At 36.7% G+C, this 19,778-nt stretch overlaps 1 protein-coding gene across 2 annotated transcripts in view; it reads left to right on the forward strand.

The window, feature by feature from the left end:
- Positions 1-19,778, forward strand: part of LOC5572753 (cold shock domain-containing protein E1) — a 67,723-nt gene that overhangs the window by 9,422 nt on the left and 38,523 nt on the right. For both annotated transcript variants that reach the window (XM_001660523.2, XM_021841928.1), the window contains exon 2: positions 7,787-8,463. The gene's annotated coding sequence lies outside the window, so the exon portion shown is untranslated. The remainder of the gene's footprint in view (positions 1-7,786; positions 8,464-19,778) is intronic.

Below are 19,778 nucleotides of genomic sequence, written 5' to 3' on the forward strand. Positions count from 1 at the left end.
TAATTGAACTTGACCGTAACTACTGTGGAAAAGAATTTAAATCTTTGAGAAAACCTAATTTTTACTATAACTTTTTGTCAGATGATAAGCTGAAATTTTGTGAATCTACTGGAAGCATTCTTTTGGGTGGAAAATAGCATATGGCGTTTTTATCGAAAATATTCGTTGTGACTTACTGTTTGGGATTTGAAGTACTGATACAACCATTGGTCCAGGTGTCCTAATTTAAAATTTTAGAAAATGTTATTCTTTGACGCGGATTGCTGCCTCTAGACGCGGATCGACTTTTGGTAGTCGCGATTTTCGCGGATGAAATTTTGAAGTTTTTGTAACAGCCCTGCATTTTTAATAATGAGTTGTAAATATGCAAATGAAACAGATTTTTTCAGGCGCGGATCAAATTTCTGAAGTCGCGATTTTCGCGGATACGATTTTAAGATTCTTGTAACAGCCCTGGATTTATAAAATTTTCAATAAAACTAGTATTTTGGTAGAAATGGAAGTGCAAATTCAACAACACAATGTTTCTAAATGAAATAAAAAGATAATGTAGCTTGTAATAATTATAACAAATCATATTTCATATATGGTTTTCGTAAACTGTTGAAGTAACTTAACAAATCAAAACTTAGCTTGACTAATTATGGGTTTGCTAGGGATTTTTTTCAAATTCTCTATAACACTTATAAATGGAAGTATGGTAAAAAAATAGTCATAACATTAGAGCAATTTGCTTCAGAACATTTATTTTTTTGGAATTAAAGATAATTATGATGATATTGTTGAATATCATGCTAAAAGGTCATAACTGAAAAATATTGACTGAAGTTTCTTCTTCTTTCTGGCGTTACGTCCTAAGTGGGACAAAGGCTGCTTCTCAGATTAGTGTTCTTATGAGCACTTCCACAGTTATTAACTGAGAGCTTTCTTTGCTGATTGACCATTTTTGCATGTGTATATCGTGTGGCATGTACGAAGATACTTGTATGCCCTGGGAATCGAGAAAATTTCCTTTACGAAAACATCCTCGACCAGTGGGATTCGAACCCACGACCCTCAGCATGGTCATGCTGAATAGCTGCGCGTTTACCGCTACGGCTATCTGGGCCCTGACTGAAGTTTAGATGTACTTTCAAATTGGCTTTCTCAGAATTGGCTTAAAAAAATGGGTAATGTTGAAGAGAATTCGTTTGGCAGCCATGTTGGTTTTTCAGCTCGCAATTTCAAAGTGATAAATCTCAGTCAACATAAGTAAGGGGTCATGCACAAATTACGTCACGGTCCAAGGGGGGGGGAGGGGGTCGAGCCAAGCGTAACAACCCTTACAAAATGTTTGGAGTGCTCATACAAAAAGTGTGACAAAGGGGGGGGGGAGGGGGTCGAAAAAGTTGAAATTTAGCGTGACATAATTTGTGTACCATCCCTAATATTGATTTGAAAAAGTATCACTACTTACGCTGATACGTATGCTGATACTTTTTCAGTTATGTCAGTACAAAACCAAGCGATTTCCTTTAATTCGCAATAGTGAGATGAATTAGTCACAATAATCGATGTCCAGTAAAAAATTTCAATTGATCTTATCTTGAAAATAATTACTCCTTTGAATGATACTTTTCTATTTTATTAAAAAAGAAAAATGTCATTATTTTTCATTGAAATTTAGTGGTTTTCATCAAATTTCTCGTACACTTCGGGAATCCCGGGATGTCAAAACTAATACCCCGGGAAACGGGAAATCCCGAAATTTGTCAAATCCCGGGATTTTTTTGTCCCGGGATGGACACTAGTACGAATTACTTATTGAATAACTATCGCAAATTAACTGCAATAAACTTATAATTTGGTGTGAATGTTCCCTCCCCTTGGTTATGCGACCTTGTCGCGATGGGAGGGCATAATCCATTAGCCCATATGATGGAAACCAAAGGCGTAACCTGTAGTGGTGGTATCACATTTTGGCATTTTTTGCTTAAAGCCGCGTCATAATTCATATGGCATAGACGCAATAATATCTCGGATGTGATCCAACGGACATTCTGCGTCATTGATGGAATTGATGCCCATTTCAAATAATTAATCTATTCGAAGTGGACATTAACACTTCAGTCGTCGCGCTGTTGTATTCTGTACAACGCTCTTCGTTCCCAACAGCAGCGTGGTGGTTCTGACGGTGGCAAACCGCGCGACGACTGGAAGGTTAATACTATTGGTGACGTTCAGTTTGCCTTTTGCTAACCAGAATGATCCGTAGCCACTCTTACTATTAGCTAGCTAGATACATCGTTATCATATACGATTAGGAACTCTTAGGAAAATGACTAGTAGATTCACTGAGTAGAAAAAGGTGGCGACAATCTTATTTTAATATGGTTTTTACATTGTCATAATAAGAAATACCTCTTTTGTAACAGCGGTATAAATAATCTAATTCTAGCTTCATTTTCGCAAAATTTACAAGTAGAAAGTAGGCGTTGTGAAGCATTGCATTTGCCACCGAAAAGTGAATCATGTAGGAGACTGTAATAGAAGCCTAAGGTAACTCTTCAATATTCACTATAAAATGACTATGGAAAGTAAGACGCTGAGATCGATCATTAGGGTACACTTGCTAGTTTCGAAAAATTGTTGAACAGACAAGGACAGCGACTTTTTTCTTTAAGGATATATGAACGTAATGACCAATAAATACTTTTAACAACAAAAAATGAAATTAACTAGAACTACTACTAAACAGCCTAATTTTGTTAAGACTTGGCGACACTTGACATTTAAGACTCTAATCTTACGTAAAAGACAATAGTAATCAGATGTGATTGCTGATTTTCATAATGCTTTCTTTTCTCAGAAGCAAGGGAATATGGGTACTTTTCAAAAACTACCACGTCACAATTCTAATAAAAAACAGTGTTCATGTGGGCGCCATTGCCTAGTCCGTCTGAGTATTGGTCCTGGTAGAGGGGAAACTTGGCAAAAGCCAGACCGAGGGTTCAGCCTTGACAAGTTAAGCTGTCAGGCAGCTCCAACTGAATACCATACAAAAAAAAATTGGTGTGAATGTTATTTGATAGTACATTAATAACTGTCTAAAAAAAATGAAAATTATTCATTCACCACGGCATTACAAGTGAATAAAAAATGATGTGTGATTGGACACCCCATAGATGGATTGACATTCAAAACCATTCACAGCTGAAAAATATTGATAAAATACGATGCAAACAAGCCGAAAAGACATCTAACATGTATAATAGGAGTATAATACTCGGGTAGAGGAGAATTGCAAAATAATAACAAAATTTACCATTAAAATAGAATGTTTGAATTGCAAAATTTGTTCTTTGTTTCGTTACTATTTGCGCTGCATAAGAACAGCGGGAGAATGAAAGAGAGAACTAGTGGCACGCATTACTCATCCCCCCCCCTTTTTGTAGACGAACTCGTCGACCACCTCGAACGTATCCCCGTCTATTGTAACACGGCTATCTAGGCGAGCCCTGTCGCGCTCGACCCCACCAGTTAGCATGTACTTTGTCTTGGCGGCATTCACCACCAGTCCAAGTTTTGCTGCCTCGTGTTTCAGGCGGGTGTACAGGTCTGCCACCTTTTCAAATGTTCGGCCGACAATGTCCATATCATCCGCGAAGCAAACAAATTGTCCGGATCTCGTAAAAATCGTAACCCGGCTGTTGAGCCCGGCTCTCCGCATAACACCTTCTAGCGCAATATTGAACAACAGGCACGAAAGCCCATCACCTTGTCGTAGTCCCCGGCGGGATCCAAACGAACTGGAATGATCGCCTGAAACCTTCACGCAATTTTGCACACCTTCCATCGTCGCTCTTATCAGTCTCGTGAGCTACCAGGGAAAGCTGTTCTCGTCCATGATTTTACATAGCTCTACGCGGCCGATACTATCGTACACTGAGAACAGCGTTGCAGTTGAAAATACTGTATTAGAGGGTTAAATTAAATACATAACGCCACATGATTTGTGCAGACTAAATTTACATTTATTTCAAATATTTGTGCATTTAAGTTTACCATGGTACCATTTTGACAGTAAAAATTACTATATCATAGTTAAAAACTTGCAGCAAGCCAGAATCGAACCGAGGATCTTGCGATTGTCAAGCGCGAACGCTTACCGCTCGGCTATCGATGCGGTTGAATCGAGAGGAACCAAAACGCAAATAAAAAGCATTCTTGATAGCTCAATCGTGATTGGAATAGTGAATTTAAAGTGTTCGTGGTTCTCATTACTTCAACGCTTGTTTCAGTGTATGCTGGTCCGTTGTCGATCGGCCGTCAACGAAGCCGGCTTGATAACTTTCCACGAACTCGCTTACTATAGGTGATAGACGACGGAAGATGATCTGAGATAATTCTTTGTAGGCCGCATTTTGAATGGTGATTGCTCGAAAGTTCTCACAATCTAACTTGTCGCCTTTCTTGTCGATGGGACATATTACCCCTTCCTTCCACTCTTCCGGTAGCTGTTCTGTTTCCCAGATTGTGCCTATCAGCCAGTGCAAACAAATGGCCAGCCTCTTTATGAGTTAAGCTCCGATACCATCCTTACCAGCAGCTTTATTGTTCTTAAGCTGGCAAATGGCATCCTTAAGGTGAGACATCTCTGAATCCAAAGATGGCCGTCACAATGGTCGACTTGTTACTCTACTCGCGTTTTTAAAGGCACTAAACTGGAGAAATAGTTGGCGAACGTTTCTGATCTTCTTATTTTAGGCTCTCTGCTAGTGCATAAAGCCAAAATAAAAAGTACACTGTTGTTGGGCGCTTTCTTCGTAAGATTTGTGCCTTTGAAGTTTAAGTGCAATCTTAAAAGTTGATTCCAAACTGTTTCACCTTAACCTCCCTCAAAGTGGGGGCTGGTTGGTTTCCATCCTCCGCAGTACCGACGAAGGCATTTCCTCCGTTGTCCCGACCTTCATTGCCTGTGCTCTCAGCGCCATTCAGGTGCTCGTCGAAGTGCTGCTTCCACCTTTCGATCACCTCACGCTCGTCCGTCAAAATGCTCCCATCCTTATACCTGCACATCTCGGCTCGCGGCACGAAGTCGTTGCGGGATGCGTTGAGCTTCTGATAGAACTTGCGTATTTCTTGAGACCGGCACAGCTGTTTCATCTCCTCGCACTCCGTCTCCTCCAGGCGGCGTTTTTTCTCACAAAAGAGGCGGGTCTGCTGTTGCCGTTTCCATCTATAACGCTCCACGTTCTGCCGGGTCCCTTGCTGCAGCATGACCACTCCCGCTGCGTTCTTCTCCAAAATCTAACTACATTCCTACCCGACGTTGCTCTCAGCTGCATCGTTGATGGCTGCTTTCACTGCAGTCCTCAAGAGGGGCTTCATTCAGTTCACCCTCTTTCGGTAATGCAGCTTGAGGGGCTGCGCGTATGCAGCTGCGAAATCCGGTTGCTTAAGCCGCTCTAGATCATACCGGGGCGGTCGTCAGTACCGTACGTTGTTAATGACGGAGAGTTTTGTTCCCTCAGCGCTACGATGCCGAATCCGCGGTCTTTCAGCACGTCGGCGAGTATGCGTGTGCTCCCGATGAAGTTGAGAGATTCACAGTTCCACGTACCGAGCATCCAATCGCTAGTCCCTTTCCATCGCTGTGGTCTTCGCCGATTGTTCCGGTTCGTATTCTCTCGTTGATTATTTGTTGCTTGATGTTTTTACGGCTGGCTTGAAGGGTTTAATGTTTCTGGGAACGCATTTTTATCCAATCCAAATACCCTGAAACATATATGAAAATCTAGAATGTTTTTCAACTCATTGTTTAATGCAATTTTTCTAACACCAAGAAAACTCGATTTTTTTTCGGAAGTTCTGAAAGTTCAAATCCGACGCATCTCTGAAAATTCTTCAAATGTATTTTTAAAACTCTTTTTAAAAATACATTTGAAGAAATTTCGTCGTTAGAATCGTTGGAACCCGATTTTTGTTTGCTAAATTTTTCAAAATTTGTTTCTAAAATGATTTGTACCATAATCTATATAAATAAAAATGGAATGGTGTTTGTATGTCACGAAATGGCTTGAGAACGTTCCAACGGATTGCCGCAAGATTTTCACTGTTGCACTCCTCAAGGGATGCGACGTGTTCAGGAAAGTCGCCGGATTTATAGGAAAAACGGAAGAAGACAAAGGTGTAATTTGTATGAGGGATTTCTTGACGTTTTTCAACAGCCTACTTGATGGCAAAACGAAGTTTGCCGGGACCACTAGTAACTAATGAAAAAGAGTGCAACCGGAACATCAAAATGGGCACATTAGGTTTTTTTGTCCGTTCTAAAAACTCATGATATTAAAAAACCTGAATGGATCACACAATCATCAAGTGTTGTCTATCATAATTTGTAAATGATCATGATGAGAGATATAACGGTTTAAGGTAAAATAGTCCTGGAAATAGTTAAGTTTGAAATTGATTAACCATCAGATATGTGTCCTCCAAAGGTTATGAGTAATTATTTTCAAATGCTCCCGTGTTAGCTTTTTAGCCCCCTTTCTAGATTTTTCGCCCCCCAAATTCTGTTTTACAAATTTTCGCCCACTTGTGCCTGAAAATCGGCCCAGGGGGGTGAATTCGCCCACTTTGGGAATCATTGATCTATATTTTAGTGGATTTTTACTGAAGTTTTTGAATTCGAATCCCAAGTTAGTCAATAAAGCCAAAAACATATTCTTTATTTTTTATCAGAAATAATTGCCCTGGGAAAATGTTCTAGATTTGTGGGGATAAAACATAACAAAAAAATATATGCTGATGACCATGGAACGAAATGTTGAACAATTGATATATTCATTTTTATGTCTACCAAACCTGGGACCGTTTAAAATTTAAACTATGACTCGATCCCATAATATAAACAAGGGTCTAGCTTTTTTTAGCACTGAACTTTTTCATAACAAATTTTACGATTACCTAAAATGACCATCGTAAAATATCGTTTCATAGATCAAACTGAAATTTAGCAGAATCAGTATAAGCCCAGAAAATTTGAATGCGCAGCAAAATATCTGATTTCCGTCTACCCCTAATAGAAATGCTTTGGTTTAAACAAAAAACTCGCACTTAAAATTCGTTTGAAATAGTAAAAAATTCGCAAACCGGGAATATTTTTGAAATATCGGGAAAACACCGGGACAAAACCGGGAATTTGAAATTGATTTTTCACTGGCTACCCTGCATTTACCGAGTCGCTGCTGATGTTACATCTTGCGAAACATTGCGATCATGGATCAATACAGATGCGATATTTTTCATCGCTTGCTTCGATCGCGATTCGAAATCGATTGAAAACGAATTCTGCAATGCCTGATGATTTTTTTATGATTAGACAATAAATCATACAAAACGCTTTAGCTTGTAAAGTCAATCATTCTCAAGTATATTGCACATTCGCTGCATACTGCAAGGCGTTTATGGTATATCCAAAGTCATTAAATCATTGTTTTTCTGATAAGTCATTAATTAACTAATGATTAAATGTCTAAAAGTATACACTAAATGCCTTGAAGTTTGAGCACTAGGTAATGATGAACATTACTCATAATTAACAAAAAAAAAAATCCATATGAAAATAAAAAAAATCGTTATAGCAAATTGTATGCACTTTTTAACCATAATTCGTGATCAAATTTATGATTAATCGTTAACACTTTGAATTTATTTACGGAAAACACTTATTCTACCATACCGAAAAACATGCAAATTTCGACTAAAATGTTTGTTCGTTTTTCTTTCCCAATTCTACTTGCAGCTTGTGTAACTAAAAACCGCTATTTTAGACTAAAAAGCAGTATAATTGAATCTACACCTACAAAAAAGCAACCAAACAGAAAATCAAACACTACTCATCAATATTGTTTCTTTACAAACCAACAATTAACGGGAAAAAATACTCAAAAAGTCTTTAAAATCTTTCACACCGAAACCAAGAAATCGCGACATTAATCTTAGTGTTATCGAGACAAAAAGCCTTAACAAAAAAAGAAAATATTCGTAATGCAATTGTGATCTCCAAGTTTTAGTTTTTTTCAATTTTTTGTTTGAGAACAAAGCGAAAAGCAAAAACAAGAAAGCAAAACAAAAAGTGTTTAAGGAAAAAAGTATTGAAGGAAAGAACCGGGAGAAGTTATAACAAAACAACTCAGCACGCATTTACGACATCTCTTAAAACGGGGGAACCAACACCGTGAATTATTCCGGAAAGATCATCAAGAAACAACCATCGCCACAAACCACCAGCAGACCAGAGAAAGGAATACGACAACCCAGAGCATTGATTGATAACAGCAGCAACTAACGAGAAGATTAACATCAACAACAACAGCAGCAGTCAGAGAAAGAAACAAATTAAGCCGGAGAACGGAGCGTGTGGCGTGTGCCATCCATTGGCCACTTCTGTCCGCCGGCGCAGCGAGAACAGCTAGACGTGTAAGTACAACTTAAACTACTCTGTTGTAATGGTTATAATCGACTGGAAACGATGCATTTTCATACGATTGAAATCAAGTTTCGACTTGATACATTACCATATGTGATCACATTTAACCCTTTGTCTGTGTGCTGGGGACAATATGACTCCAGAGCACTTTGAAGAGCTGTAGATATCTTTTTCGTGAGTGAACCAATTTGTAAAATCGATCTGATTGACCCGAAATTCAAATCGCGAAATATGAATGGATTTTAAAATTTTCAACCGTTTTGGAAAATAAATTTAGTTTAGTTCAATTTAGTGTGGTTTTTTGATTCCGTTGACGGAATCAAGATCAATCGCGTCAGGTTCGCGTTGTGCGAGTGCGAAAGATACATATTCGTATTCAGTTGATGATGGAATACCCACTGGTGAGCTCTTTCATGATTATTTTAACGCATTTTTATCGTGGCAACGTTACGTTAAACCAACTCTAGATGGTTCGTCACTACAAGTGTCGACATAAATCCTTATTCATGTTTCATAGAATTTTAATATACACGTATCTTCTTTTTTACGATTACTAAAAATAACCTAATGAATAATGAATGTTGACATACTTTTTCAATCTTCTACCAATATCTTTTCGGCGCGAGACAAAAATGCATAACTAATTTTTAATAAAAGACGTAGTTTTCCTCCTTATCCATGAATCGAATCACTGACTAAAAGTGACTCCCAGATCTTTTCTCCCTCACTAATCACCACCCTTCCAGAGGTGAGTGTGGAGATGCAGAGGTATTCTTGGTCGCTAGAAGCAACCATCATTACACACTATCATTCCTTTCCTATCCCAACTGACGGTAAGGACTTGACCGGCGCTGTTTTAATTTGGCCAAGTTATCATGATTTGCATTATGCGTCAATATGACCCCAAGGCACATAAAACTTACCTTTTCTTTTGGCACAGACAGAAGGTTAATGGATCATTCGACGGCGCGCAGTGAGTCGCATTCGAGTGCGAGGAGATGCGGCGTCATATCACTTCTCATGTCGGTTGGTTCGGCTGGTAGGCTGAGCGTAGATTACCTACCCCTTTCGTCGCGTTGATAACACTGTTGATTTTGGTATACTGAATAACGTCATGTAGCTGTTTATCGAAGTTAATGTGAAGTCATCCACAGCTCGCTGTGGCGGTGTTTATACATTAATTTTATAATAATGTTACACTTAATTCGATTCACGACATTGTATCACTAGGCTGTGTCGGTTTTTGCAAAATTCGAAATCGATAACGAGCCTAGGAAATTATGGCAGACAAAAAAAATGGAAAATATAAAGCCGAGAATTTTATATCACCGGGAGAAACCCTGGAAATATACGAGAATTCCAATGACTACCGGGAAAATGCTTCATTTTGGTGTATGGCCTAGAAATACCTTGGCTATGTTCTTGCAACTAGAAAAACAGTTTGCTTGGCACTAGTTTAAGGATCTCAAGTATAATTGGCTGATTTCATTCAATATTTTATTGATATCATAAACGTACTTCAAGCAGCTATAATTAACATTAATCTTTAGAACTGAATTGAATATTACTTTTTTAAATCTGCCAGGTAGGGAGCCACTTCCTATTTTTGGCACTTTTGATTAATTTCACCAGTTGTTTTTGAAAAGCTACTTAGCTCATATTCAATGTGCGTCGTATTGAACTGCTTCTGTGCGAAGTTCCCGAGAATTGGGTCGACTCTCTTCAGACGACTGACGACAACAATTCAAGTCAAAGTTAGTCACGGTAGTGACCAAGTAGAACTTTTAAAATAGGAAATTAGCAAATTATTAGCAACGAATTCTTGTTTTTGTGTGAATATTTTTCAGAAATAACTCGAATTTAATCATTATAAGGATTTTTGGGGCCCAGATAGCCGTAGCGGTAAACGCGCAGTTATTCAGCAAGACCAAGCTGAGGGTCGTGGGTTCGAATCCCACCGGTCGAGGATCTTTTCGGGTTGGAAATTTTCTCGACTTCCCAGGGCATAGAGTATCTTCGTACCTGCCACACGATATACGCATGCAAAAATGGTCATTGGCATAGTAAGCTCTCAGTTAATAACTGTGGAAGTGCTCATAAGAACACGCTGAGAAGCAGGCTCTGTCCCAGTTGGGACGTAACGCCAGAAAGAAGAAGGATTTTTTTTCGACTTAAGGTGAAGATGAATCAATCGAAGCCGAACTCTTAATTTTTAAGAGCACAAATCTTGAAAATAAAACACCCGTTTAAGCTGAAAACTTAATCGATTGGTCACCGTCAGCTAGTGACCCATCGATTAAGTTTTCAGCTTAAACGGATGTTTGGTTGTCCAGATGTGTGCTCTTGAAAATGTGAGGTTTGGCTTCGATTTATCTTCACCTTAAAAAGTTATTGCAGTTATATGTACCTAAATATTGATTTTGTTTTACTTAGTATGGTGTACCGTACAAATGTTTGTGGTCAATAAAACTTACTTCAACAAGAAAATATGCAAAATCTTACATCAGATTTTGACATGATGTAGAAGTTGTGGCTTTCACTAAAATCACTAAAATTTCGGCCTCCCGTGATTCGGCCTTCTGTAATTTTGCCTTCCGTGATTCGGCCTTCTGTGATTCGGCCCTCTGTGATTCGGCCTTTTGTGGTTCGGCCTTTTGTGATTCGGCCTTTCGTATGTTTCGGCCTTTTGTGTTTTCGGTCTTTTGTGATTCGGCCTTATGTGATTCGGCCTTATGTGATTCGGTCTTTTGTGATTCGGCCTTTTGTGGTAGACCCGTTAAATTTATACCGTTTAATTTACGTTATAAAAGTATAGTGTCTTCGGAAAAGTTGTTAACAAGTATAGGGGCTACACGTTGGTAGGCAGTGTTGACGTATTATGTAACGTAAAAATCATGTTTAACACCTCCTCCTATTTATGTGCAACACTTTTATATGGAAGTATTCAAATGTGTTTGTTAATCTCACTACTGATTACACGGTTTGTGAAAGGCCCCTCTACTCGGAATTTGAACACACTATGTAATCCACTTTATAGACGACGCTGGGCTTAAGGGATTTAATCTTTTTGAAAATGTTGTCGAATAGCTCGTGTGTATAACAAGATAGCGCAGTACTGTCTTCGGCGAAGTTTTAGTACTCAGTACGATACGATATGATCCAATTTAGAAGTCAAGAATTAGCCTTTTTGTTCAGCACATGGCCGGTAGGGGCGCTTTTACTAATTTGTTTTATATGAAGCTTATGCGGAATGTACATAACCTTTGCATCATGTACTACCGGTATGTTTCGTTTTTATAAACATGATCGGCAATTTTTAGTTGACAAAAACGGAATAATTTGCTTAGACAAAATATTTTACAAATTTGAAAAAAAAAGTTTTGACAGGATAATACACATTTTTACCATATAAATGCACAGTATAAATTCTTAATGCAAGCTGATTCCCGACATCAATCAATCAGTATGATTCTGCGATAAATCATCATTGGTTTTAGTTTTTTTGGAATGTCAATAAATATAATAAAGAATGTTAAAACGATAATCACATTAATGTAGTTTGCACCATGATATTTGTTAAAAATAGCAACAAAGATGTGGGCCAGCTGATCTTTTTTTTCCAAGATATATTCATCGAGAAGCAACTACTTTTTCTTCTCTTGATCCTCATTTTTATACATTTTCTTTTTCTTTATGACATTACATCCTAAAGCTAAGTATGCTGTTTCGCCCAAGAAAAGCAGGGTGTCGACTACCTGGAAAAACCTGGAAAGTCAGGGAATGTCAGGGAATTCGATTTTTGAACTGGAAAGTCAGGGAAAGTCAGGGAATTTCACTAGAGGTCAGGGAAAAATATTAAATACTAGAACATCAAACAAGTTGATTAAAAAAACGCTTTTATGCATATGAGAGTAAGCTGTACTTTACTACCTATACTTATTCTTAGAATCCAACATTTTCTGAATTGAACATCATCAACAGTGCTCTCTGAACAATTTCTTCAAAGTTGGCGTAGTTTGCTTTATTAATATTAAGTTCTAAATTTTGCTAGATCAAATCATTGTCTTCTCTTCAAAATCTAGAGGAAAAAATGTCAAATCAAATCATGTCAATATTAACAAGTTTGCCCAAAATATCCAAGTTAAACTGATAAAACGAAATATAGAGAATAACTAATGAAAATTCTCGTATTTAAGTGAAGATGAAAACTGTATCTCTAAATTTCAAGTGCACAAACCTGCACTGCAAGACAGGATATTCCCTGAATTTTTTATCATGTCGTTTCTGGAAACAATAAAGATAATACCGCAAATTGCTCTTGTATTGATATTTTTCCATTTCGCTATCTATTTTAATATTTAATTTTTCAAATTAAATTTTCCAGGATTTTATGTAAATATCGTGAATTCCAAGCTTTACTTCAGGTTTTTATTCAGGAGCTTATTTACAGATACGACCAGTTTATTTTTTTTTTATAAGAATATATACAGGAAATTCTCAAACAATTGTGAAGATCATTATCTAAGATATCTTTGTAAATCCATAAAACCTATGGAAGCAGAAATTTCAGGAATTTAATTTGATGGAATCTTCTCGACAATCCTTTAATAGTTAGTGAGATTACTTGGAAGGTTAGTCGGACATCATCCCGTAAGTGGGCTAAATCGAGCTCAAAACCGGTCGACATCCTTTTTTAATTGTTTGTAAGAACAATGTGTGTTATGTCCGTTCTCGTGTCGCGTTCTGTGAGTGTACATGAAGTTTTTACGTTAGCACAAACCCCCGAAAAAAGTACTTGGAAGATACTCATTGAATATTCATTCTTAGTGGAGTTAAATCGAGGATTGTTGGAGGCACGACACATTATACTTCTGAAAACTTTTTATAAGCGCGTTATTCAATTCCAGAATTTATTCCGTTAAAAAAATTAGATAATTTTTTCGGGGAAAACGGTCGCTTGAATAAAAAAAAATAAAAAAAAAGTTAAATAAAAAAAATCAAAAGGTGAAAAGTGTCTATGTGATCCCTAAACATTTTTTTGAAGTATTTCTGTAATATTTTTATGAATTCTAAATTATTTTCTAGGAAAAAAATCATTCTTCTATTTTTTTAGAGATTCCTGTAGGTGAATTCCGGTGAACAATTTCTTCAAAGAGAAAAAATTTTCTTCCATTATTTACCAGCAAGAAAATTTTCTTTCCTTCAAAGAAAATACGCGCCGGAATTCGCCTACTGGAGGTGTAATTATAAAATTCTTAAACTAGTTAAAAATTGTTGGACTATTTTATGGAGGAACAACGTAAGAGTTCTTAAAACATAATTCTTTGTGATAATAAAATCATACATTTTGATAAAACATTTGAGGAGGTTCAGTGAGAAATATTAGAGGAGTGCCTGGAGAAAGAAGTATTGGAGGTGTACTTAAAAATACATTTAATAATTCAATTTGGAATTTCTGAGAATTTTTTGTAGAATTCCTTGATGTATTTTTCAAAGAAAGTTCTTTGACAATGGCTGTAATTTTACCTCAAAAAGAAGTAGTCAAATTTCAGGAAAAAAGTCTTTCCAATAAAAAAAACCATAGTAATAATCTTAATAGAGTAACGTCTTATGTATGAAAAATTGTATAATCAGGTTGCGGAAGGTGTCCAAAATTGACTTTATGCCTGAAGCTTGTGAAATTATGTATAAGGTAATTCAATATCCGAATACATCGTTTTCTACAATTTTAAAAGTAACTTTTGCGCTTGAAGATTTCAATATGATCAGTAGATGACTCAGAATTTACTTAGCTTCTACTCAGCTTTTACCGCTTCAATAATACGAATTATCAGTATTGAAAAGTACGTAGCCAAGTGCTCAGTTTTATGATATCAACTTGAAGAAAGTTATCGTAAAAACTATTTCTCAGTTTATTCACACTACCTAAAACATAAACTCTACCAAACAAACTAATCAACATGGTCTGGAATTTTCCTGGAAAACGACTGGAAGGTCAGGGAAAGTCAGGGAATTTTATTTTAAAAATTGGGTCGACACCCTGAAAAGTAAAGAAATTCCTTGACTGAATGGGTAAAGAAATTTCCTACAGAGAGTCCCCTTTGAAATGACATCTCTTCTCAACTGCGTACTGCGTGTGATTTTCTGGACCATTTCTGGGAAGAAATTTTCCACACATCGAGACAGGCGATTCCTTTCCTTGTCAGTAGCAAACCAGCCTTAACTGAGAAAAAAGCGTTCTTCTAATAATAGTGTTCTTATAAACACTTCCGTAATTATCAACTGAGAGCTTTTTTGCCAAAGCAATTTGTAGCTGAACCCGATTGGCGATTAAATGGGAGGTTATCTTGCAAGAGTTTTACAAATTCAAATGAAGTTTCACAGTTTCCTGTGCTTGAAATGCTAAAATGACATCAGTAAAATGAATGTGATGATTTTTCTACTAAAGTTATCACCACCAACTTCGACTAAGATGCACTAATCATCAGTGATAGAAAGTAGCGAATGTGTCAGCTGAACCGGAATAAAATTAAAACAAAATGTTTGCGAGCATCAGAGTGCTGATTTACTTGATTTTGTCGCACTCGCGAGTAAACGAAGTCAAAGTGATTCGTGAACGTTTTCGGAGTTGTTCAGAGTCGATTGCGCTTCTGGAAATAAAGCTATTCCCCCACGGAAATGACTGATTTTCAATGATTTTTGGCAACAAACTGGTAGTTTACTGTCGATGTGATAGATGTACAATTGATTTGTCTTGTAAAATCACACCTTGTTCGTTTACTGGCGAGTAAAAGCTCGCGAACTTTTTACTACCATAAAGACGCCATTCACCGCTCATGCTCCATTCACCGCTCATGCTCCATTCACCGCTCATTGAATTATTTTAAAAAATCTGAATAAATTTACGCAATAAAAGTCATCAGCATATATTAGTATACCAAAATGGATAGTATTAGAATGGAATTCATATAATTTTATATAATATACTATTTATAAAAAAAAATTAGGCTGTTTAAGACGGTAAACATGAGTTGAACAATGATTTTATTATGGCAGATCGAAAAAATGCTTCTTAGCTGCCACGGTTTAATATGTTGTCGTACTATAGTACCCGAAGCTAACAACCAGCTAATGAAAGTAAATTAATTCCAACGATGTATACAGAGCATCATACTTAGGATGAGCGGTGAAAGGCACCCTACACATGTATCATTGGCACACATGTTATTCGGTACCATTATACGTGATCCACATTTCAACTTTTTTTTTCCTACAAACACAAATGTTTTATCTTACGTTTAGCGTAAAAAGTTGCGAAAATCTCTTGAAGCATGAGCTAAATGATGGGTGCTTGCTATAGTCTGTAGTCTTATCGAAGATAAAATAAAACTCGTTCATGTCCCTTGTCGTTGCTCAAACCTTTCTGTGTTCATGCCCAAGTTCACCCGCATAGAAAAACACAGTTTGTCATTTGTTCCAAACAGTAAATATACTTCAACCGTAATGGTTAGTGTATCACAAACTGTTGTTTTCATGTTCGACAATATATAAGCAAAACAATTTGACCATTAAAAACAGTTTGAGTAATCCATACTAAAATGTGAAGTTATTGTAAATTGTTCTCATATTGTGAAACAATTTGAATGTGTCAACTCGTGAGAAATGGTGAAAACATAACGTCACCTTCTCGCAAATGGGTTGGTTTCATATTTGCACAACATACTTACACATATTCATTTTTACTATATATTACTAATTTGTAACAGTTTGCAAAACAGTTGATCTCAGTGGTATTAGTGAGCAAAGTTGAACTCACATTATTCACATATTTCCAACGTCGATCTGCACACGCAAAAATATCTTTACAGCTGTTTGTTTCAGAACGCATTCGCATATTTTTATCTTGAAGTTTCATTTTTCTGCATAATTCAATCGAAAAAAAAATCAAATAACAGCATTTTTTGTGTTCGGTCGGTGATACTAGTATACTCTTTTGGTCGAAATAAGTGGAATAAAAAGTATTGAATAAATATTATTTGAAAGTTACACTGTCACTGCTATGTGTGGTTTTATTTATACGTGTTGTGTTTATTTTGATCAATCAAGAAAGAAAGAAAAATGAAAATTTGGATTAATGAAAAACAGTTAATCCGCACCGAAGGAAGTTTCCCGTTACTTCTCGAAGCCGCCTGCTGCACCAGCGATCTGGGATTGTTCCCGAAATTGGCCTAAATGTTGGATCACCAATGGAATAGCAGATTTCCGAAAAGTCGATCAAAATGAAGCCTTCAATCTTGCTCGTTGCCGGTAGCAAAACCCGCTAAACAAGAGAGGCTGATTTCAAGAGTCAGATAGATGACGAGATGGACAAATCAATCCGGATGTCAAACTCAGATTAGAGTGAATGGAAATTTCACTCTGGATGATGTTCAAATAGATAGGTGTTTCAGATTCTAATTAAATTTAAAAATTTACAAAAATATTTTGTTTTCTTTGGTAGAACACGCCCTGCTTCCCGTTTGGCGACGTGGAGATATAAAAATCTAAGCTGCCACCCACTGGAATCTTAATATTAGAGTGAAATGAATCGCAGTGCAAATTATGTGTACCTATGTGTATTTATTGTTCATTGACAACTGAAACTGAAACTTTATGAATAAAACATATTAAACAAGTGAGTACATGTAGGGAAATCTCACTTCAATTGAAACTATTGTAGCTAACATAAGTTGTTCACGATACTTCCGGAACATTTCAGTAATTCATGAAAAAGTAACGTATTCTGTAAAAGTTTTACCTGAAGTGAGATTGTTCTAACTGTGTTTACTTGTTTTGTTGTATCCAACTCATTTAATTCATTTTTTCTTTTATTGTATAAATATAATAGAATAATACAGTATGCGGTTGAAATACCTTAAGGCACAGTAAAACAACAATTCCACAAACAATATTCGATTTTTTTGAATTTTACAGTTCAACTGTTCTCAAACTGTTTGCTTTATAGTGGATTGGAGAGAGAATGGACAAAAAATGGATAATTTATCAACTATTTGGCTAACTGTAAAAGGAAAATATTGTTCGAGAAAATCGCAGTTTTTTTATGGTAACATAACTTAACCGCCTATTCCCCATATTGTGATTTTCCCATTTACAATTTGCCGAACTGTAAAAACGGTTCATGATACGGTTGCCTTATTGTTATTTTTAACGTTATTGGGAGCTATTCTGATATTGTTTTAAATTGTTGTGGATAATTTACGAAACTGTAGAAATATGGTTCATAATTATGCGGGCATTCCTTAAAACAAAAAACTAAACATTGACAAAATATATTTGTCTATCACATTCAAGTCGATCATTCTATGATGCCATGTTATATATGAAAGGTCACTGCGACTTTCTTAAGTACGTATTCAAGTAGTCATAATTTCCAGTTGTGGCTAGGACGTGGCCAGACCAACTACTCTCGATAATTGAAGGATGCGTCAATCTTGTCCAACAGCCTAAGTTTTAAAACTCTAATTCAGTGATTCCCAACATTTTTGAAGCTGCAACCCCTTTGAAGTTTTACAACAACTCGCGGATCCCTTAAGGTGAAACAGTTTGGAATCAACTTCTAAGGTTGCACTAAAACTTCAAAAGCACAAATCTCGCGAAGAAAGCATCCCACAACAATGCACTTTTTATTTTGGCTTTGTGCACTAGCAGAAAGCTTAAAATAAGAAGATCAGGAACGTTTGCCAACTATTTCTCCAGTTTTGTGCCTTTGAAAACGTGAGTAGGGGGTGAAGTCGGCCATTGTGCCGGCCATCTTTGGATTCCGAGATGTTTCACCTTAAGATGGGTGTTCTTGAAATGAAAGTAATAGATATCCTTGGCAAGCAAACCCACATCTGTAATCCACAATGACAATAATCGATCATCACGTGCGCAGCAATTTTCTGTGCTTTGTATTACAATTTTCACGAAATTTCTCCGTGTTGGTAAACACATTGACACATTATCGAACAGCGAACATAAATCAAATTTTGTTTTGTGTTTAAAATAACTGATTAATGGCGAGTTGAAAAGGTTGCAACAATGTTGCGCCCTGTGATTGCCTTGACAATTTTTCTTTTGATTGTACAGATCTGACTCGATTATCCGGTACGGAGTATCGATTTTTTTTCTCACTCCAGATAATCGAATCACTAAAAGAAAAACTAAAATCTGCGATAAAATAACTTAAATATTATCTTCTTTCGTTGTTTCATTTATATGATGCAGTGGCGTAGCCAGGAAAATACTTCTAGGAACATTAGGGGTCTTGCCAAACAAAATTTTGTTTTGACCAGCATACACAAAAAAACTGCTTCAAACCCTCATTTTCCTTACTGTAGTAAATTATAAGCGTCTTTTCAAGCCAAGATTAATCCAATAACTGACAGTATGTTTGTTACTTGGTTTCTATCTCGTATTTTCTACGCCTGCTTAGAATGCGTAGTTGCTTGAATAGATCACTTGAATACTCTTCATTACTCCCTTACACTTACCTTCGTCCAAAATTGATAAACCATTCATTTTGCATATTGCAATACTAAATTATCTAAATTTTGTGCATAAAAACTGATAAACAAGAATATCAAAAAACATATTCCGGACAATCGAGTCTAAAATTTCGGATAATCGAATCCCGGACAATCGAGTCTCCGGATAATGGAGTCCGACCTGTATCCCTATCCGCAAAAGTTGGGACAAACGGTTGTGAGCGAGCTTACTTTGTTGTTTGCTTTTCGTCTGTATTGATGACAATTTGATTCAGTGGTAAAAAATCAATTCCAGTGAAACCTCCATGAGTCGATGTTCCATGACTCGATATCGACTCATGGAACCATACTAGAAACAAAATTTCATGGTTACTATGATGCTCCCTTGAAACAGCTTTCCGAAGGATTGCTGTTCCATTACTCAATATTTCTATGAGTCAATGATCCCTTGAATATCGACTCATAGAGGTTTCCCTTTAGTTGAGATGTTTCCTGCAGAAACTCCCGTAAGCAATTTGTCAAAGATAGTACTTGCCAAGATTTTTTTCAAGGATATGTTAGACATCGACCAAGCATCACTTCTGCATGCTGTTTTGAATGTTTTAAGAAACTTGCTAATGAGCTACTTAGGGGGAGGACAAAATTGTAAAAAGTTCTTAACTTATCCCTCAACATATAGTCGTACATATCTGTAAAAATCATACTGATCACACTTAGATTGAATCACAGAATACTGTGAAATTTCACCGAAATCTCAACAGCAGAATTTTCGGTAAACC

This window comes from Aedes aegypti, chromosome 2, assembly GCF_002204515.2.
Source record: "Aedes aegypti strain LVP_AGWG chromosome 2, AaegL5.0 Primary Assembly, whole genome shotgun sequence".
Lineage (NCBI taxonomy): Eukaryota > Metazoa > Arthropoda > Insecta > Diptera > Culicidae > Aedes > Aedes aegypti.